This window comes from Pleurodeles waltl, chromosome 7, assembly GCF_031143425.1.
Source record: "Pleurodeles waltl isolate 20211129_DDA chromosome 7, aPleWal1.hap1.20221129, whole genome shotgun sequence".
Taxonomy (NCBI): Eukaryota; Metazoa; Chordata; class Amphibia; order Caudata; family Salamandridae; genus Pleurodeles; species Pleurodeles waltl.
In genome coordinates, this window is record NC_090446.1 from 1,356,959,745 (window position 1) to 1,356,983,085 (window position 23,341).

At 45.9% G+C, this 23,341-nt stretch overlaps 1 protein-coding gene across 1 annotated transcript in view; it reads right to left on the reverse strand.

The window, feature by feature from the left end:
- LOC138247403 (immunoglobulin superfamily member 1-like) overlaps positions 1 to 23,341 on the reverse strand; it is a 416,459-nt gene that overhangs the window by 193,789 nt on the left and 199,329 nt on the right. The gene's annotated exons all lie outside the window — the stretch shown is intronic.

A 23,341-nucleotide genomic window follows, 5' to 3' on the forward strand; every position in this document is an offset into this window, starting at 1 on the left:
TGGACCCCTTTCATGCATAAAACTGCATGAAAGGGACGTTCCATGGGTGCTGCTGTGGGTGTTCCAATGCAACACCCATGGAACGCCAAGGAATCTGACGCATTCCAGAGTTGCAAGTCTGGAACTGCCTCATAGGTCTGGGACTGCCTCAGACGTGGCATAGAAGTGATACAATGGGGAGAAATGTCTTTATTTCTCCCTGTTTTTTCCTCTTTCTATGTGTGCTCCATCTCGCACCATACATAGAAAGAGGAAAACACCTCTCTTGATTGTTTTTGTGCAGTAAGGTGCTCCTTCCTGCAGAAAAACAATCATCCACACAACTCAAGCATCCTTGCACCATGGTGCAAGGGTGCCTGTATTGGCACAAGTCATCAATTTGTGTGGCAGAGCAGGGGGAGAGGACAGAAATGTATCGTATCTTGTAGATGTGGTGCATTTCTGCCCTTTAAAGGTGGTGCAGGGCGGTGCAGCAAGACACTTGCTGGCCCGCCCTGCACCACCTGGTCTTGTAAATAAGCCCCTATATATTTGTTCTGGGTGTTTTTTTTCCTAGCAATTAACAGAACTGTATGTAAATGAAAGTATTACTTAATCTTTATCACCTGATACCGATGTCCTCCCAATCCTTGTATATAATTAATGAGGAGGTGTGCCTCTTTCCTTGACAATGACACTTTCCTAGCCTTTATCGATTTTCACATGGGAGAACCCTCCCTATCCACCGCAAAAGACACCTCCTTTTGCATATTTATGCTTTGACTATCAAGCTTCATTTAAGAATTAAGAACTTATTTACTTTTACACATGAGGGTGCTATACACTTGGAAGACCTACCCTGAGTAGAGCCAGGGACTTGAAGCTGCATGTTAGGTAGGCTTTTGTTTTGGCATAATAACCCCATTTACTGTTAGTCATTATAGATGGATTGTTACACCTGTTTGCTGGATCAAAATCAAGAAAAAAAGAATTAGTCTTTCTTATATCCTCAATCAAGTCTAGAAAACCTAGTAATGTTTTCTTAACATCTAAACCCAGAAATAGAGCATCCTCACTCTCAGATTGCTAAACCAGAAGAACTATTTACTGATGTTTATGGAACTGTGACTGCACTTAGGGATGAACATTTTGATCTACCTTTAGGATCACCTTATCTGGAATAAAACCTGATACGGGGAAATGAACTTAGGAGGGCTTCCAACTCCCCCTAGTCTTCTTGCTGACGTTATCACCACCAAGAAGATCAACTGAACTGTCAACCACTGAAGAGAAGCCAATTTTAAGAGTTTATAAGGCTTTGTTTGAATACCAATTAAAACTGTTATTACATCCCATGGAGGAACTACTGAAGATTGAATGGGTCTTTTCATTCTGAACCTTTCAATAAACCTCTTACTGGGCAACAGATTTGGGACACTTTCAGACATGAACCACCAACACCTGTAATAGCTGGCCAATGATAGGCCAGTGCTGCCAGTGATAAACCGTTTTGAAAACCTTCCTGTAAAAACTGTGGCATCCTAAAGGGGTCATCAACTGTTACTATACAGTTATTATTTAAGCACAATTTTTCAAAACTACACCAGTGTTTTGTTTATGCGTCTAAAGAGAAGGATTTCCTAGATTGCTGTATAGATACCATCATCTCTTGTGAACAACTCAAGGCCTGCAATACCATCTGCTCAGTTTAGAGCTGACAATTTTAGAGCCTGAAGAGTCATGAGAGAGGAGGGGATAAATGATCGGCGAAGGGTGGAGCAGAAAACGGATTACCTGCTGTACTTATAACTGAGACAGGAGCGGAACCCAGATACTCCTTGGCCGAAATTGAGCTACTAAGGTATTCTCCTCCCAAATCTTTCTCAGCACCATGTGCAAAAGGGTATGAAAGTAGAGGTATATAATAGCCCCTTCAGACATTTAATGGAAAGAGTCTACGTTCCAAGCTTGACTGTCTCTGGACTCCATGTTGTAATTTTGAAGCAGACTGAAAAATGTCAACAACGCACTTTAAAATTAATGAACAATTAAACCGAAAATTGCTAATTTTAGAGGTGCAGCAGTGTATAGCATTCAGCCTTATCACGCTGTGGTCATTACCTTTAAATTAGCTTCTGCCCTTGCTGGGTGAAGTCCCGCAGTGCATCATCATTTAGCTTCCCCAAGTATTTCAGCAGCAATAAACGCGATTCTGCCTTGACGTTCTTTGGATATTTTATCTCTTTGCTTTTAACACGATTTACTTCTTAACAATGTCTCCAGAATATCTGTTGGATTTTACATGAATTGCAATTATTCATGAAAACTGTGGATGTAAACGAGAAAGCTCCTCTATTCTTAGAATTTGTTCAATACAATATTCTTATTGCAACATATCCCCAATGCATTTCGGAGACAATTACTCTTCATCAGGGGGAATAACTAGAACAAAAAAGTGAACTATATATCAAGAAGAAATGTTCATCCCTTATGAAAAGTTATCTGTACCAATCAGAGAAGACATAAATTCCTAAAACCACGTAGACCACAACTACTTACAAATCCTCAAACTACACATGCATGCAACCTTGTGAATCTAAAACTTTCAGACCTTTATCCAACATGTAAGCTTAGACCTTCACCCATAAAAGGATAGGATTTGTTTGGATTGTTAGAGCATTTGCTAATTCACAAATGCTTGACTCTATGGGGAAAGCGAGCTTCACATAAAAGGGTTCACTCTTTGAAGGGCTCAGTGATGCGAAGGTTTGAGCACATTATGACGGTGCAGAGGGTAGATTTGGCTAGTCCCGTTTTGGGGGGTGCCAAAAACCATTTGGCCATTAGAAATGTATTATTTCCATTGAATTAGTTATGGACTGATGCTTACCTTTATTCTATCAGAAAACAAGTGCTCTTAATTTGCTTTTCAAATTGCTCCAAGAATATTACGGATTTATAATAAAGTCGGTATCAGATATGGAAGATCTCAGAGCATTTATTTCATCAGGCAGGATATGGCTGGTAAACCTCCTCCGTTTCTTCGAAATTAATAGCAAGCCTTTGATAATCATGTTTTCAAAACTGGAATCAGTGGTCCCAATTCATAAAGAGAATGCTTAAACCTAGATTATCAACATAACCCTGTTGTGTCCAAATGTCTATTGTCAATAATGTTAGACCAAAACGTTTACGTTTATGTTTATGAAACGGCCATGAGTTTCAAGATACATTTGGAAGAAGATTATATTTAAATATGACTAGCCCCAAACCAGTGTATAAAAGGCATACTAAACAGTTATCAGACCTAATAGGTAGAGATTTCAGTTGGGGAAGCAAAAGGAGATCCCAATTATGTCCTGATATGTATGTTTGCCTATCAACCCACTCAAGAAGGTTGAAGGAAAAGGAATTAGCAATGGAACTGGCATAGTTGCAATCTGCAGCATCATCAGCATGAAAGTTAAAGTCACATAAAACAGTCAGGGTGAAGGCTCACATGCCAACTTTACTTACTAGACCAACAAAGTTTTGAGGACATTTAGCTCTAGAATCTGGAGGATGTAAACAAGAAGGATGATATGAAAGTGTGAGTGACTGAGTGGAAGGTGACACTGAGTGAGTGCCTGAGTGGGAAGGGGCACCCTAGGATCTTGGAGAGAGTGTGTTTGAAATTCAAGGCCACAGAGATTCCTCAGTAAGCTCTGAAAGTAATACAAACACCACTCACTTTTCCCCTGTCAGTCTTGGCATAAGATCATAAAGCCAGTACGTACTTCAGTTCCCAATTTAGGATTAAAGCTGTCTCCCCGTCAAGATTCACTGAATACAACTATCTTTGTTTGGCTACAGACCATTCATTCTTGAGATTGAATTTCCACGAACTTGGGGGAAAGGGGACATGGAAACAACCCACAGCACTAAATAGCACCCTTTATTGGACCTGTATGGATTTATCTAATGTGTTATGGCGTTGAAGAGAATTAACAAACAACATAACAACTTATTCTATTGAACTGAAGTATGTGGCATACTGTGTATGATGTATCTTTTAGAGGTGGGTAACATTCTGCAGTTACATGTGCTTCTTAACACAACATGGTTCTTCTGAAGCATGTAATGGAAAATATCAGCCTAACGTCTAACTCCTCTTGGTGAAATGTTATATACATACAACCTCATCGTTCAACTACTTTGAATATCAAATGCAGTTCTTAACTCATTCAGAAAGCAAAATCAAATCCATTATTCAACATCTTTAGAAAGAATGAGAGACTATCGCTCCAAGTCAAGAACATAAACTAAGTTCATTGCGGTCTATCCCAAACAATACCATCTTTAGCTGCTTGTGTTACTCCAATAACAGGTCAATATAAAGGCTAACCATGGTACTCCAATAACAAGAAGATTCCAAAGGACAGCTGCAGCATGAATCAGTCTTCCACCTGAATGGGACGCAAGCAGACAACAATGCAGTTTTTGGGAAGCGATATTATTCCAGATATGTGCCCTGATAAACTAGAGTTAAAGATGGCTCCCACACCCTGCTCACTTTTGTCCTTATTTGACATGCGACTTTCATTATATGAGCGTCATCTTTTTCCGAAGATATAGCAGGCACTGACCATTTCAGATTCCATCTTAAAGTATGGAACATTATTTGGATCTACATTTAATATCAACATGCATTGTAATTCAACATATAGGGGCTGCTTATGAGTTTGGTGGACTGTTTACACCATCCGCCGAACTTCCAACGGAGAGGTTGCTGCCATACAGGCTACCTCGCTGCCGGCCCCATTTAGAGTTTCCGGCTAGGTCAGGGGGAGGAAACCTGAGTTTCTGCCCTCTGGCCTAGCAGGAAACAGCCTACAGCATTGTCTCTGGTTCGTAATTGAGCCAGAAGCAATGCTGTAGGGCGCAGGGTGCACCAGCACCATTGCAATGTTCGCTGTTTGTTAACATTGCATTGGTGCTGGCCAGGGCAGCCCCTACACTTCCTATGCTAAGTGCATGGGCAGTGCAGGGGCCCTCCTGGGGCCCCCTGCACCTGTTCTCCACCAGCATTTTCATGGTGTTTGTACCGTCATGAAACCTCTGGCGGAGAAGGGGGTCATAATCCCCTGGAAGATTAGGACCGCCGCAACCTGGCCGTGGTCCGACCGTCATCCGCGAGTTTGGCGGTCTAGTGACCGCCCGACTCGTAATGAGGCCCATATTGTTCTGAATAACGAAAATGTGAGAAACTATCAGCGGCCCTCTATGTCTATGTATCTCAAATGTCCCCTGTGACAAATCCTACTCTGGCCAGAAGTGATTCATACCATATTGATGCTTCTGACAAGCGAGCATGTGGGCTAGAGAATGATTTTGCTCAACTGAACAGCTATAGTTCCCAGACAGCAACATTGCCTACCAGCTGCACAAGCTTAGTGAAGACAGGCACAGATGGGCTTGTCTTTGGTGCACCTTCTACACCCCAATGCCGTTATGGCTACACTGCCTAAACAATGCTCCTCCAAAGATGATGGACCAAGCAGGAAGCCCATTCAGGTCCATATATGAAAAATACAGTGCTGAATTTGTGCTTGATGTTTCCAGTGCTGAGCACCGGCACTTATTTTTCAGGGCCTCCGCTCATTCTTCTGCCTCAATAATTTACTCCGAGCAAAAACATATATAGGAAAGACAGAGGAAGACACAAACGAAAAAGCGTCACAATGGGAGAAAGCAGAAAGTTGCAAGACTGAGCTGAAGTGGGCAGTGGGTGGCTGTAAATGAATTAAAGGGGCCTGAGATGGCTTCAGGATTACACTGCCTCAGTATTCCGTGCTCTCAAATTTAAAAGCAGCAGCTGCATGTTTAAGAGGAGAGCTCTGGGCACCGGCACGTTTTTTATTGACAAATTAAGCACTGGAAAAATATATTTTTACACCAATTCCAGTGGTGTAACAAAGGCCCCTACAACCCGCATGGTGCGGGGAGGGGGGGATCCTCGAGCACCAGGGGGCCCCCTCAGCACAGTACACTGTGCACAGGCGTCACGCTCCGGATTGGGTCCAAGGGGAGGGGGCCCCCTCCAGGTAATTTGCAGGGGGACCCCCTCAAATCTCATTACGCCACTGACCAATTCTGATTACAGAAGACTGTGCCGAATATTGCTTCCCTGCTTCAGAAGTTTGTTCTTGCTGAACAAAATACTTCGCTGAGTGTGAACATCAAACATGGTGCTTACAGAGCAAAGGCAGAGAGATTTTCGCCAGACAGGTGGAGATCTCTAAATAGGCAGACAGTTTTCCACCAGGCAAACGGAGGTCAAAGCCTCTGCTGACCTGGTGTGCCATCCGACCGCCACAAAGGTATGAATGATGCCCTAAATGTCTGTTTAAAGCATACATAGAACCTAAAGTCACTCATAAAATGTATAAAACTTGCTTACTTCCGCAGATGTGATGCACTGTCCTAAAATGGCTTGATTAATATCTTGTACCAATATTGTAGGTGACAGTCTTCTATGCTGCTTTTTCTTTTCTATGACCACAGTGTACTCTGTATCCCCTATGTAAATAATAATAAGAAAGACATTGAAAAGTATATATACCTTGTCACTGTCACGTAGGATACATTTCAGCATGCTAAATAATTAGCTAGTCTAAAACTCTGATCAGATAGTGACCACCCGACGGACATGCAGGACTGCAGGAAGCTTCCTATACAGAGAAGTATACAGAGGACTGTCTCTTTAAGGGGCCTATCCAGGGGCAGTCGTTCAGAATACTATAAACAGAAATATCATCTGACATAAATATTGCCTCCTCACAATCGTTTACACAAATATTATCAAAATGAGTGTGAATTTGATATTATTAATTCCAATGGGGTGGTATTTTAACAATAAAGAAATATTTCGGACAACATATTTATGTCAGATGATATTCCAACCATTATATTTTGGTACCACAACACCCGGTAATGTACCAGATTCAGAGCTCTTACTCGATACTGATAGAGATCAAAAGCTAATAATCAATTAGTGGCATAGACGTGAGCATATCACATTTAATATTTACACACTAAGAGGCCCAACTGAGAAACTGAGAATGAAAATATAAACATGAGCACATCTGAAACATGGTGAACATTGTGACCACCACTGTTGGGCACAGCGAGCTGCAATGGCAGATGTCGTATATTTATATTAAACAGACCAATGATGACAATTATTATTGGTATTACAATTTATAATGTCTGAAGTATATTATGAGTGTTAAAATAAATACTGATTTAACCACACTTATATTGGGTTTTATTAGTTTATTACCTTGAGGGATATATATGTGCAGAAAAATAAATGCACAACGTAGATATACTTAATGGCATGCAGTAATAACATTTGCCAATAAATAATTTTGCTTATGCATATGACTTAAAATTGTAAGGTGTGCAGTAGGTTTTATGGATGTTAATCTCATTAATATGTATTTGTATTAGTTTAACTAGACTAGGCCTCTAATTCGTCTTTGCAGCATGTTTCAGCATGCCCCCTTTGGCCTGAATTCTTTCCTTAGCTTGTTCATGTGTTAGTGAATCTTCCATTGTATAAGCGGCTGAAGCTAAGGTCTAGTGACCTTGGAAAATGTTGCCTATTTTGTTCTTTCTGCTGCATTAACAAAGCCCATTCATCGTGGGGTGAAAACTGTTGGAATCATCCTCTGATCCATGGGACTAGTTGCAATGTTTCAACTGTAGTCTAAATTATAGTTTTCACCGGAACCAAGGAAGTGCATCATGATGAATTTGACCATTCATGGGAAGAGTCGGAATAGTTACAACCTGAATGCAAATGGACGTGATTGGATATTTATCTTCTCACCCAACATAAGCCCACCATCTCTGATCAATAGGAGAGAAGTTAGAGACTTTTGGAACTTTAGTAAGTCTGTCTCCGAGACTCAGACTGTCCTGAGACCCAGTTCGGTTCTTTATTCTGAGCCTATGTCTTTAAACCACCCTCTAACTTTGGTTGCCCCTAGTATGTTCTGATGTGTTGCTTTTTAACCATCCTCTATGCTTAAGCCTTTGTCACCTATATTACTTGTCCCTATGCTAATGCTGTTCAGTATTGTTATGTCCACCTTCATCAGAACTGCTACCCTTGCCCTATGTGTAGCCTGTGTTCTGCACTGCCCCTGGAAGCTGTCCACTAATGTGGTATTGCTGTTTATGCTATGAACTGACAAATCTTCCTGTCTGCTGTCGCCTAAGGAAAAGTATATTCTGTAAAGTGTTATTTTGTATTTTTTAGTTAGCACCTTAGCTAGAAGTTTTTTCAAATTATTTTTGTCTTCTTTTGTCTTTTGCTTTTTGTCGCATGTGTTAGCCCATCCCCACACATGCCAGTCCAAATTCCTGATACTAATAGGGATGAACCAGCCTGCCAATTAATTTCCTTTCTCAGAGAATTGACTATGACAATACCATCTTCTTCTACTTCGAAATCTGTTTCTGTTGCGCAAATAATTATATTGCTATTTTGTGTTATTCTAGTATAATGTCTAATTGCATTTGTGTTATCTAGGTTACGTTTCCTTAGACATTTTGGTCAGCCTATGGTTTTCATTTACGTGCATAACTTAGTTCGGCACACCATTTATGTCACCCTAGCATTGTGGTTAGAGGAAATAAGGCTTTGAAAAATAACCCATTAGGAGTTTTGCTTCCATGAGCAAATAGGTCATGGTGTGTCTAAATTCTTGGCTTTGCAAATTGTTTAATTGTTGGCAATGTGAAATTGGTGTTTAATGAATTTGACTAACACACTCCTCTCTCAGTCAAAAGATCTGATCGACCTCCAAGGGTGGTAAGTGATGCCTGTCCTTACACATCTCTGAATCCTTATTAGGAGGAGGAGGATACGCACCTACAATACCTAGCCAAAGATGTATCCAGAGATAGAGGTGACTATGAGGGACCTATCTAGAGTCCCTCAGAGGCAAAGAGGCAACTCCTACCCAACAGCAAGAACCTATTATGGTATGTATGCAAAGGCAACCCTTCCCCCAATGGCAGACACCTATTCTGTATCCAGAAACATATGCAGTGACAAGCACTTCCCAATAGGCAGGGATGTAGGCAGAGGCCAGAGGCAACCCTTCCCTCAATAGCAGGAGCCTACAGAGAGATGTAACCAGCCTCACAGCATGAACCTAATGGAGCATTTTCTGCATGCTTTAATTCAAGGTCAAAGAGTCCTGGAGTCTTTGCAAAGGGATTGCAAAGAGGGAATCAGGCAACAATCAATCAACATTAATTTACAGTGTAACCAGTATAGCCACACAATAAAAACCCAAATCAGAAGTAAAGTTTTATTACAACTTAAAACTCAGGTTATGTAAACCAACCTCAAAAACACACTGTAAAGATACATAATAGCAATTGGGTACCCGACCCTACAGAAGAAATTTGAACAAATTAGCATAAGACAAACATGAAATTCAGTAACAGCTATGCAAAATATTAGAAACATTATCTGATGTTCAGATAACAAACACTGGTCCAATCTCTTACACATTAGTGCAAGTTAAACGTATCTTACTAAATTAGCTGGGGCAAGTGGAAATCCTCCCTAAACACTTAGGCAAATGTCGAAATTAATCTAACTAATAGACCTAGGGGCAAAAGGTAAAAAGCAAATATAGGACAAATATGATTTGAAAAAATGACATCTGGGGCAAAAGGAAGCTAACATATAAAGGAAAGGTAAAAAGTAATTAAAAAGGTAAGGTGTCAGCATTTCAGAAGCCTCAGACAAGAGTCTTCTCAGAGAGTGAAGTGTAAGGTGAAGCCACACTCAGCAAAGCATGAGAAATGTGGGGAAAATCAGAGGTCTGTACCTCTGCAAATCCAAAGGAATCTGTCCTTCAATCAGCCAGAGAAAGTCCTATTAAATACAGTGATTAGTCCACCCAGGATCAGGCCGTCACATGGTCCAGTCTTCTCACATCACACGACAAAACTTGAAAGAATTCTCTACGTTCCTGTTAGAAATGGGGTCTTTGGATGGCAGTCAGGTTACTCCATGTCCAAGCAAGGACCCTCACTCTAGTCAGGGTAAAAGAGAATCACCCTCAGCTAACTCCTGCTTATCCCCTTGGTAGCTTGGCACGAGCAGTAGGCTTAACTTCAGAGTGCTAGGTGTAAAGTATTTGTACCAACACACAGTAATTCAATGAAATCACTACACAATGACAACACAGGTTTAGAACAATAGAGAATATTTATCTAAACAAAACAAAATGAAAACAACAAAAATCCAAAATATACAAGTCAAGTTATCAATTAAAAAGCAAAAAGAGTCTTCAGGTAGTTTTAAACACACACTAACACTGTTAGCGTGAAAATGTACCTTGGGTGCTTCAAAAGTAACCCCGCACGGGCAAGTGTGTGTCAAAAAGGGCATGCGATGCATCGATTTCACTCAAGAGCGAGACCTTGCGTCATTTCTCCTTTCATCAGGTGGGGCACGTCATCACATCTCTCTGCAGGAGAGTGATGCGTCGATCCGGTCAGCACTCTCAGGTCCAGGCAGGCCTTTTGTTGTTTTTACGCGCCCAGCGGTACTTGCGTCGGAAATCCAGCCACAAGATGATCCAAAAACCACGCAGCTCGGGTTGCGATCCCACCAGCCTCAGTCAGCGATGCTGTGCATCGTTTCTCCAGCTCTGTGCATCGATTCTTCAGTCACGTTGCAGGGGAGAGTCGATTTGTAGCCCCGAATCCGGTGGCGCGTTGATTTTTCAGCCGCAGATCGGAGTCGCATCAATCTTTTCCCCGCAAGGCGTTCTGTGCGTGGATTTCTTCCTCTTAGGCTGCCAGCTTCTTCTTTCAGGGTCCCAGGAACTGGATGGGCACCACAGGGAAGAGTAGGAGTCTCTCCATAGACTCCAGGTGTTGGCAGAGAGAAGTCTTTGCTGTCCCTGAGACTTCAAACAACAGGAGGCAAGCTCTAAATCAAGCACTTGGAGATCTTCACAAGATGGAAGGCACACAAAGTCCGGTCTTTGCCCTCTTACTCTGGCAGAAGCAGCAACTGCAGGATAGCTCCACAAAGCACAGTCACAGGCAGGGCAGCTCTTCTTCCTCGGCTCTTCAGCTCTTCTCCAGGCAGCAGTTCCTCTTGGTTTCCAGAAGTGTTCTTAAGTCTGTGGTTTTGGGTGCCCTTCTTATACCCAATTTCTCCTTTGAAGTAGGCCTACTTCAAAGCAAAGTCTCTCTTGAATGTGAAATCCTGCCTTGCCCAGGCCAGGCCCCAGACACTCACCAGGGGGTTGGAGACTGCATTGTGTGAGGGCAGGCAGAGAGTGACCACTCCTCCTCTCCCTCATAGCACAGATGGCTCATCAGGATATGCAGGCTACACCCCAGCTCCCTTTGTGTCACTGTCTAGTGTGAGGTGCAAACAGCACAGCTGTCAAACTGACCCAGACAGGGAATCCACAAGCAGGCAGAGTCGAAGAAATGGTATAAGCAAGAAAATGCTCACTTTCTAAAAGTGGCATTTCCCAACCCACAATCTTAAAATCAACTTTACTAAAAGATGTATTTTTAAATTGTGAGCTCAGAGATCTCAAACTCCACATGTCCATCCGCTCCCAAAGGGAATCTACACTTTAATCAGATTTAAAGGTAGCCCCCATGTTAACCTATGAAAGGTACAGGCCTTGCAACAGTGAAAAACGAATTTATCAATATTTCACTGTCAGGACATATAACACACAATACTATGGGGGTCATTCCGACCCTGGCGGTCATGGACCGCCAGGGCCGGGGACCGCGGATGCACCGCCAACAGGCTGGCGGTGCATCCATGGGCATTCTGACCGCGGCGGTACAGCCGCGGTCAGAAACGGGAAACCGGCGGTGTCCCGCCGGTTTCCCGCTGCCCTGGGGAATCCTCCACGCCGGCGCTGCTTGCAGCGCCGCCATGGGGATTCCGACCCCCTTACCGCCATCCTGTTCCTGGCCGTTTTCGCCGCCAGGAACAGGATGGCGGTAACGGGTGTCGTGGGGCCCCTGGGGGCCCCTGCCGTGCCCATGCCAATGGCATGGGCACGGCAGGGGCCCCCTAACAGGGCCCCACTAAGATTTTCAGTGTCTGCCAAGCAGACACTGAAAATCGCGACGGGTGCCACTGCACCCGTCGCACGCCTTCAACTCCGCCGGCTCCATTCGGAGCCGGCTTCCTCGTTGAAGGCGCTTTCCCGCTGGGCTGGCGGGCGGCCTTCTGGCGGTCGCCCACCAGCCCAGCAGGAAAGCCAGAGTGGCGCAGCGGTCATTTGACCGCGGTGCGGTCATTCGGCAGCTCCCGCCGGCCCTGCGGTTACCGCGGCCTGCGGGAGTCAGAATGACCTACCTTAGCCATACACTGCACCCTGATCTCGAGGCATCCTAGGGCCTACCTTAGGTGTATTTGACATGTAAGAAAAGGGAAGGTTTAGGCCTGGCAAATGGGTACATTTGCCAAGTCGAATTTACAGGTAAAACTGCACACACAGCCACTGCAATGGCAGGTCTGAGACATGATTACAGAGCTACTTATGTGGGTGGCACAACCAGTGCTGCAGGCCTACTAGTAGCATTTGATTTACAGGCCCCGGAGACCTCTAATGCACTGTACTAGGGACTTACTATTAAATCAAATATGCCAATCATGGATAAGCCAATAACATACACATTTTGTAAAGGAGCACTTGCACTTTAGCACTGGTTAGCAGTGGTAAAGTGCCCAGAGTAACTAAAACAGCAAAATCACAGTCCAGCACACATCAACAACCTGGGAAACAGAGGCAAAAAGTTAACGGAGACCACGCCAAGGATAGAAAGTCTAACACGTATCCCCCCCGCTGAAAGTGGGGAGCAACTACCCAACCTCAAGGGAGTTCTTATCACTAAGGCGGAAAAACCTGGACAGACCATCAGCACTGGTGTGTTCTGTACCAGAACTGTGTTCCACCGTAAAGTCCATCCCATGTAGGGAAATGAACCACTTCAACAGTTTTGGATTCTCACCCCTCATCTGCATTAACCATCTGAGGGGCCTGTGGTCGGTCTGAACTCAGAAGTGAGTCCCAAACAAGTAGGGTCTTTGCTTCTTCAGTGCCCAGATCACAGCAAACGCTTCACGTTCTATGACACTCCACCTACGTTCCCTGGGTAGTATCCTCCTGCTAATGAAGGCTAGGGGTTGATCCAGGCCCTCTTCATTAAACTGTGAGAGTACTGCTCCAATACCATGCTCTGAGGCGTCTGTTTGCACCACAAACTCCTTGGAGTAGTCAGGTGCCTTCAGCACAGGTGCCGTACGCATGGCAGCCTTCAGGACATCAAAAGTGTTCTGGCAAGCCTCTGTCCAGATACATTTCCTGGGTTGCTTCTTTGAAGTCAACTCAGTCAAAGGGGTAACAATGGTGCCATAACCCTTGACAAACCTCCGGTAGTAACCTGTGAGACCTAAAAAGGCTCTCACTTCAGTCTGGGTCTTGGGAGGCTCCCAAGCCAGAATTGGGTCAATCTTAGGCTATAGTGGTGCCACCTGGCCACTCCCCACCTGGTGTCCTAAGTACATCACAGAACCCTACCCTATTTGGCACCTGCTTGCCTTAATAGTGAGGCCTACCTTCTGCAGGGCCTCTAACACTCACCAGAGGTGTTGCAGGATTTCCTCCCATGTGGAACTGAAAACAGCAATGTCATCCAGGTAGGTGGCACTGAACTCATCCAGCCCAGCCAACACCTGGTTGACCAACCTCTGAAAGGTGGCAGGGGCATTCTTCATCCCAAATAGCATCACTTTAAATTGAAAGTGTCCATCTGGGGTAGAGAATGCTGACCTCTCCTTGGCCCCCTCAGTTAAGGCAATCTGCCAGTACCCAGATGTTAAGTCAAACGTACTGAGGTAATTGGCAGCTCCTAACCGGTCAATGAGCTCATCAGCTCGTAGGATGGGGTGTGCATCAGTCTTGCTGTCCGCATTGAGTCCCCGGTAGTCCACACGGAACCTGCGTTCCAGAGTGGCACCAGGTGCAGGGCCTCTGGGACCAATTCCACTGGGCTGGCCCAAGGACTGCTGGAGTGCTCAATAACCCCTAGGGTAAGCATTTTGGATACTTCATCCTTAATTCATGCCCTCACCCTGTCAGTCACCATGTAAACGTTTTGTTTAATAGGTGTACTGTCCCCATTGTCCACATCATGTGTGCACGAGTGTGTGACTCCTGGGATCAGGGAAAACACTGAGGCAAACTGTCCCAACATGTGGCGACAGTCACCCTGCTGCTCCTCAGTCAGGGAGGGGGAGATTATCACTCCCACAATGACCCATCTTTTTCTCCTGCAGACAGGAGGTCAGGAAGAGGCTCACTCTCCTCCTCTACCCCATCATCTGTCGCAAGGAGAATGGACAGTTCAGCCTGCTCAACGTGAGGTTTGAGGCGGTTAACATGCAGGACCCTTAAAGGATTCCTTGGAGACCGCAAGTCCACCAGGTAGGTTGTAGGAGGCTGGCCTGGCTTATATTGGGTACCTAGTGGTACTTACACCTTGTGCCAGGTCCAGTTATCCCTTATTAGTAGATTAGACGTGTTCTACCAGCTTAGGCTGATAGAGGTAGCTATAGCAGAGCAGCTTAAGCTGAACTAGGAGACATGCAAAGCTCCTACTATACCACTTATATCACTATATCATAAGAAACACAGTACTCAAAGTTACTAAACATAAAGGTACTTTATTTTAGTGACAATATGCCAAAAGTATCTCAGAGGCTATACTCCCTTAGGAGGTAAGTAAAATACACAAAATATACACACAAACCAAAATCAGGTAAGTAAACAGATAGAAAAATAGTGCAAACACTATAGAACACAATAGGATGCAATAGGCCTAGGGGCAACACAAACCATATACTCTGAAAGTGGAATGCGAACCACGAAGAGACCCCAGGCCTAGTGTAGTGTGTAGAGGGTCACTGGGAGTGTAGGAAAACACTAAGGGTGTCCAAGATACCCCACCCCAAGACCCTAAAAAGTAGGAGTAAAGTTAGCCTACTACCCCAGAAAGACAGTAAAGTTGAGATAGGTGATTCTGCAACAACTGACTGCAAAGCACTGAAGACAGATTTCTGGACCTGAGGATCTGCAAAGGAAGGGGACCAAGTCCAAGAGTCATGCAAGTGTCCAGGTGGGGCAGGAGCCCACTAAACTTCGGATGAAGGTGCAAAAAGGCTGCCTCTGGATGGAAGAAGCCAAAGATTCTGCAACAACAGAAGGTGCCAGGAACTTCTCCTTTGATCAGAAGATGTCCCACAGTGTGCTGGAGGATTCAGAGTTGTTTCCATGCAGAAAGACCACAAACAAGCCTTGCTAACTGCAAGAGTCACGGTTGAAGATAAAGGGTGCTGCCCGGGCCCAGGAAGGACCAGGAGGTCGCCACTTGGATGAAGAGACAGAGGGGGTGCTCAGCAACACAGAGTGTCCACACAGAAGCAGGCAGCACCCGCAGAAGCACTTGAACAGGCGTTCAAGAAATCTGAGCACGGATGTCGACTCAGCAACACAAAAGAGGGTCCCACAAAGCCGGAGGTCAACTCAGCGAGTTGAGCAATGCAGGACGGAGTGCTGGGGACCTGGGCTGTGCTGTGCACAAAGGAATCCTTGCAAGAGTGCACAGAAGCCCTAGCAGCTGCAGTTCACGCAGTACACAGGATTACTCTCTGGCGTGGGGAGGCAAGGACGTACCTCCACCAAATTTGGACAGAAGGACTACTGGATTGTGGGGGTCACTTGGATCTAGCTCCTGTGCTCCAGAGAACATGCTCGTTGAGATGAGAGGGGACCTAGAGGACCGGTGAAGCAGAAATTTGGTGCCTGTGGTAGCAGGGGGAAGACTCCGTCAACCCACGGGAGATTTCTTCTTGGATTCCAGTGCAGGGTGAAGGCAGACGGCCCTCAGAGCATGCACCACCACGAAACAGTCAAGAAAGTTGGCAGGAGTAGGCGCTACAATGTCGCTGGTAGTCTTCTGGCTACTTTGTTGCAGTTTTGCAGGCGTCCTGGAGCAGTCAGTGGTTGATCCTTGGCAGAAGTCGAAGAGGGAGATGCAGAGGAACTCTGGTGAGCTCTTGCATTTGTTATCTGAAGAGAAACCCACAGGAGATACCCTAAATAGCCCTCAGAGGAGGATTGGCTACAGAGAGAGGTAAGCACCTATCAGGAGGGGTCTCTGACGTCACTTGCTGGCACTGGCCACTCAGAGGTCTCCATTGTGCCCTCACACCTCTGTATTCAAGATGGCAGAGGTCTGGGACACACTGGAGGAGCTCTGGGCACCACCCCTGGGGAGGTGCTGGACAGGGGAGTGGTCACTACCCTTTCCTTTGTCCAGTTTTGCGCCAGAGCAGGGCTGGGGGGATCCCTGAACCAATGTAGACTGGCTTATGCAAGGAGGGCACCATCTGTGCCCTTCAAAGCATTTCCAGAGGCTGGGGGAGGCTACTCCTCCCCAGCCCTTCACACCTATTTCCAAAGGGAGAGGGTGTAACACCCTCTCTCAGAGGAAATTCTTTGTTCTGCCTTCCTTGGACTGGGCTGCCCAGACCCCAGGAGGGCAGAAACATGTCTGAGGGTTGGAAGCAGTTGTAGCTGCAGAGAACACCCCAGAGAGCTCGTTTGGCTGTACCCGGGGTCCATGCTGGAGCCCAGGGGATGCATGGGATTGGCTCCCCAATACCACATTTGGCATGGGGGGACAATTCCATGATCTTAGACATGTTACATGGCCATATTCAGAGTTACCATTGTGAAGCTACATATAGGTATTGACCTATATGTAGTGCACGCGTGAACTATGTGGGGGCACCTTGGGTAGTGCCAGGGTACCCTTACACTTAGTAACTTTGCACCCAACCTTCACTAAGTGAGGGTTAGACATATAGGTGACTTATAAGTTACTTAAGTGCAGTGAAAATGGCTGTGAAATAACATGTGCGTTATTTCACTGAGGCTGAAGTGGCAGCCTGTGTAAAGGTTTGTCTGTGCTCCCTATGGGTGGCAAAAGAATTGCTGCAGCCCATAGGGATCTCCTGGAGCCCCAATACCCTGGGTACCTAGGTACCATATACTAGGGGATTATAAGGGTGTTCCAGTGTGCCATTTAGAATTGCTGAAAATGGTCACTAGCCTGCAGTGACAATTTTAAAGCAGAGAGAGCATAAACACTGAGGTTCTGGTTAGCAGAGCCTCAGTGATACAGTTAGGCACTACACAGGGGACATACATTCAGGCCACAACTATGAGCACTGGGGTCCTGGCTAGCAGGATCCCAGTGAGACAGGCAAAAACAAACTGACATACATGGGGGTAACATGCCAGGCAAGATGGTACTTTCCTACATAGGTGACTTCATTCTTGCGCTCCACCACCTCAAACAGCCCAGTCCACTTATCCTCGAGCACCCTAGGCTCCACTGGTGCCATCACCAACATTTTCTGACCAGGTTGAAACTCGACCAGAGTGGCATTGCAGTTGTATCACTGTTTCATATCCTCCTGGCTTGCTTCCAGGTTCTCCTGTGCGAGACTCCTGAAGCGTGCAGTCTGGCTTCTTCAAACCAGCATGTAGCTCAATATATCCTGGGGGGTTTACTAGGAGCTTTCTCCAAAGCCCCCTTCACCAGGCTCAAAGGTCCCCTCACAGGGTGGCCATAGATGAGCTCAAAGGGACTAAAGCCAAGTCCCTTTTGAGGCACCTCCCTGTGCGCGAACAGAAGGCATGACCTTACTTTGGGGGTGGTAAGGTGTGGTGAACTTGTAGGTCACCCCACACACTTTCCACAGAGACTTCATATACGTGGATATGAAGTTGGTATCCCTATCAGATACCACTTCCTTGGGGAACCCCATGAGGGTAAAAATCCCCATCAGTGCACGACCCACCAAAGGAGAAGTGACTGACCTCAGAGTAATGGCTTCTGGGTACCAGGTGGCATGGTCCACCAAGACCAGGATGAACCTGTTGCCCAAGGCTGTCTTGGGGTCCAGAGGCCCCACAATGTCAATACCTACCCTCTCAAAGGGAGTACTAACCACAGGTAAAGGTTAGAGGGGAGCCTTACATTTCCCCCCACTCTTGCCACCTTCCTGGCAAGTCTGGCAAGACCTGCAATGTGCATCTGAGTGCCTGCGTATTAGGGGCCTGTAAAAGTGGGTGAGAAGCCTCTCAAAGGTCTTGTCCTGCCCCAAATGTCCTGCTAAAGGCACTTCATGAGCCCTCCCCAGTAGAAGGCTCTGAAGCACTGAGGTACCACCAGCACATGGGCTGACCCAGGCTCAGGAACCTTAGGCTCGCTATATAGGAGGTCATCCTCCCAATAAATCAGGTGTGATCCTGGCTCCTTGCCAACCGCCTGGTCTGCAGTCTGCTGCCACAAACCCTCCAGACTAGGGCATGTCTTCTGTGCTGCACAGAATGCTTCCCTGGTTGGCCCCCCTTCCTGCTGCCACTGTGACAGCTCAGGGACCTCCCCCAATTCTGCCACATGTTCCCCTGTAGGCTCCGGGGCGTCACCCTCAGGCTCTGCCTCCTCCCAGACTGTGGGAACTTCTGGGGCCGGTTTCCCACGCCCCCTGCCCTTCCTCTTCTTGGTGGTCCCCTGGGCCACTGTTTCAGGCCCCAGGGGCTCTTGATTACCTTGACGGGCTGCTATTGACCGGGTGGATACGTATACCCACCCAGGCAGACCCAACATCTCCAAGTGAAACCTGTGTTCCACCTCCTTCCAAGGGGAATCCTCCAGGTCATTGCCTAGCAAACAATCAACAGGCATGGTTGAACTCACAGCTACCTTCAAGGAACCTGAGACCCCCCCCATTCAAAGGGAACATGCGCCACTCTGCACAGGTGCTCTGTGTTGTCCACTGCAACTACTTGGTGAAGTACCCGGGGATCAATCTGCTCTTCAGACACCAGTTGACTCCTCACTGTAGTCACACTGACTGCTGTGTCTCTCAGAGCCTCCACCCTCTGTCCATTGATGGTCACCCGCTGCCTGTACTTCCTAGTGTTTTCAGGTACAAAGGTTCTCTGGACCATCTCACTGTCACCTAGTGAGACAAGTGTCAACCCATCAGGCTCCCACCCACCTGGAACCAACTCCTCCCAAAGCGCTACACTGCCCAAACCCGGGGACGGTGCACCAGTCGGTGCCCGTGTACTTTTGGGGCATTTTGCATAGCATTTACGTGGGGGACCACCTGCCACTGGCTTCCCTTTGGAGAACTATGGCTTCTTCTCACTGGGTGGTTGGGAATCCTTACCCTGGGAATCAGTTTGGGGTCCTTTAGAGAACTCCCCCTATTTACCCTTAACCCCCCTTTCTTCTGAGAGGGACCCTGCCCACCCTTGGCGTGGTCTCCCCCATATCTCCTTTGGACCCTGGCATTCTCCCAGCGGTCCGCTGCCTGCAGAAGCTTCCTAGGACCAGTCAGCTTGCTGTCAATCAGGTGCTGGCGCAGCTCTGGAAAACATAACCTGTACAAGTGCTCCCAAGCAATCAGATTGTAAAGCCCCTCATACTTAGTTACCTTACTGCCCTTCACCCAACCATCCATTGACCTGCAATAAGAATCAACACATTCCAACAATGTTTGGGATTCCTTCTTCTTGTAGGATCTAAACTTATCCTTGTACTGCTCAGGGGTGAGATCATACCTTGTGAGTAGGGCATACTTCATGCTAGAGTAGGTGAGATTCTGAGCATCCCCTATGGCTGTCAGTGTATCCCTCCCCTCTGCCTCAAAGTGCTTCCACAGACCCGCCCCCCAATGAGCTTCAGGGACCAGATTTGTATGGAGAGCAGACTCATACCCCTTAAACCACAAGCATATGTTATCCTCCCTTTCATAATCCTTCACAAGATCTTTGATCCAGCTCCCTCAAGCTGAGCTCATGAGCCAACAGCAACTTTTTCTCTTCAATGGCCATCCTCATTTTCTCCAACTCCCTCTGGTGCTCCGTCTCTGCCTGTCTGTCCTGCAATTCTTCAGGGGTCAGACCCTTAGATGAGACACTGCTACCTGCCCTGGAGACCCTCTCCCTGGACATAACAGGCCGACCCACAATACCACTGTGCAAGGACTCCCCTTCCTCCTCCTCATCCTCCTCATCCTCTGTGTGCCATTCAGTGCTCTTGGGTGTCACCCAGGCCCTCAGCGCCTTTTGCAGCTCCTCCTTCTTGGATGAGCTCTTAATGGGACAGTCAAAACTTTTACAGAAATGCTTTAACTGAACCTTGGTATAGCTTTCCAATTTCTCCAGGTCAAAAGCAGCTCCAACTGATGCATCCCCAGATTGGGACATGAAGAAAAGTCAACAAAAGTGCAAAGTTCCAAAAAGCAGAAAACAAGTTCCCAAATGAAGCTCAGAAGTCAATCAAAGATTACCACAAAAATGGATGTAGGGAAAAATCCAAGGAAAAGAGAAAACATCAAAGATCACAAGACAAGGAGTATGTGGTCACGTATTGATCTGCACTTAGAACAGTAGTGTACACTTAATTACTGTATGTCGAGTACAAATACAAGTCCAATCCCAACCGCTGATCACCAATGTTAGAAATAGGGTCTTTGGTTGGCAGTCAGGTTACCCCCTGTCCAAGCAAGGACCCTAACTCTAGTCAGGGTAAAAGAGAATCACCCTCAGCTAACCCCTGCTTACCCCTTTGGTAGCTTGGCACGGGCAGTAGGCTTAACTTTAGAGTGCTAGGTGTAAAGTATTTGTACCAACACACACAGTAATTCAATGAAATCACTACAGAATGAGACAACACAGGTTTAGAACAATAGAGAATATTTATCTAAACAAAACGACAAAACGACAAAAATCCACAATCCACAAGTCAAGTTATCAATGAAAAAGCAAAAAGAGTCTTCATGTAATTTTAAACACAAACTAACACTGTTAGTGTGAAAATGTACCTTGGGTGCGTCAAAAATAAAGGGTTTACAATGCGTCCATTTCACTCACGAGCGAGACCTTGCATCATTTCTCCTTTCGTCGGGTCGGGCGTGTTGTCTCTTTTCTCCGCATTAGAGTGATGCGTCGATCCAGTCAGCAATCTCGGGTCCGGGCAGGCCTTTTGTTGTTTTTACATGCCCAGCGGTACTTGCGTTGGAAATCCAGCCGCACAATGATCTGAAAACCACGCAGCGCGGGTTGCGATCTCACCAGCCTCTATCAGCGATGCTGCGCGTCATTTCTCCAACTCTGTGTGTCGATTCCTTGGTCGCATTGCAGGCGGGTGCCGATTTTCAGCTGCGAAGCCAGAGGTGCGGCGATTTTTCAGTCGCAGATCGGAGTTGCGCCGATCTTTTCCCCACACAGCGTTCTGTGCATGGATTTCTTCCTCTACGGATGCCAGCTTCTCCTTTCAGGGTCCCAGGAACTAGATGGGCACCACAGTGCAGAGTAGGAGTCTCTCCAGAGACTTCAGGTGCTGGCAGAGAGACGTTTTTGCTGTCCCTGAGACTTCATACAACAGGAGGCAAGCTCTAAATCAAGCCCTTGGAGATCTTCCCCAGATGGAAGGCACACAAAGTCCAGTCTTTGCCCTCTTATTCTGGCAGAAGCAGCAACTGCAGGATAGCTCCACAAAGCACAGTCACAGTTCCCAAGACAGTCCTGAGAAGGGGTCTGTCCTGGGTCTCCTGTTCACCGTTTGCAACATGCATGAATAGGAACAATCTTCTCTTTCTCATTCTCTGCATGTATCTTCTACAAGGTTAATTTCTCAGACTCTCTATTAGTAAAACAATAGTACATCTATTTCCAAACTATCATTTAATGGAAAAGTACCTGCAGTGAGATAACACGTTTAGCAGAAAATGGAAAACAATTTGTCACATTAAGGAAATTTCAGGCTTACTAAAGCTAACATCATGTAAAGGCACATTTAATTCCATGTTATACTGTGCAAACAATTTCCTTCTACAATTCATGTAAATGTTAATTACTCTATCTCATCTTAGTTCATGTTAAATTTGATATAAAGTAAATAAATTGTTAACAGATGTAAGTGAATATAATGAAGAATTAAATTTTAAGACATACATTTTTAACCTTAGTGTTCAAATTACAGAAACCGGCATTGTTTCAAATAAAACTACTTTAATATGATGTGAGGATGGTTTAAAGGAAATGCTCTCAATGATTACATTTCGTTAAAAACTGTGAGCGCACCACATTACATAGGTCTAGCATTAGTTCACTCATAATATGGTAAATCATAGTCACTTATAGACCAACATTGTTACCTCACGGGTGACAACATATCTACAATCTATTCATAGATGTATGCAGAGGCAACCCCTCCTATGGAAGGAAACTTTCCATAGATGCATGCAAAGGCAACCACTCCCTTAAATGCATGAACATATACAGAGATCTATGCAGTGATAACCCCTTCAGGACAGTAATCTATCCAGAGATGTATGCATAGGCAAACCCCCATGGCAGGAAACTATTTAGAGATGTTGGAGAGGCAAAACACCACCCCCCAACAGCAGGCACCTATCCAGAGCTGCATTTAGAGGCAGGCCCTCCCCCAATGGTTAGAACCTATGCAAAGGCAACACCTACCATGGCATGAGAAGTATGCAGAGACAACCTCACCTTGGCAGGAAACAGGCAAATCCCCCACTGAAGTAACCTTTCCAGAGATGTATGCAGAAGCATCCCCCACAGCAGGAATCTAGCCAGAGGTGTATTCAGAGGCCACCCCTCATCTAGCGGCACACGCCTATCCAGAGATGTATGCAGAGGCAACCCCTCCCATATCAGGAACCTATCCAGTGATATAGGTAGAACCAGCCTCAACCCCTCCCCCAACAGAACATATCTTGGGGTGTGTGCTGCCGCAATTCCTCTCCAGTCAGCAATGTATGAAGGGCCAGACCCCAATGATGGACCTCTCCACAGATGTTTTTCTCCTGAACTGTTGTACAGCATACTAATGCTCATTATCTTGGCATGCTTGCTCATGCCTCATACAAACTTTCCCTAAATAATAAAAAGATTAATAATAGTCTGTGCATTTGAGGAACTCTCCTTTGCCCGAGCAACTACTCTAAAGAAATATAAAGAGATCAGGGGAATAGAGCAGGCCTCTGCAGCCTCTTCAGGTTGCCCCCTGCAGGAGGAAGGCTCCCTCATGTCTGCAGAGTTGTATCAACTCCAGAGGTTTTAGTGGGCCTCTTCCACAGACAGTGCGGTATATGGAGCAATCAAAACACTTCTCTGTGGCTTCTGATAAAAAA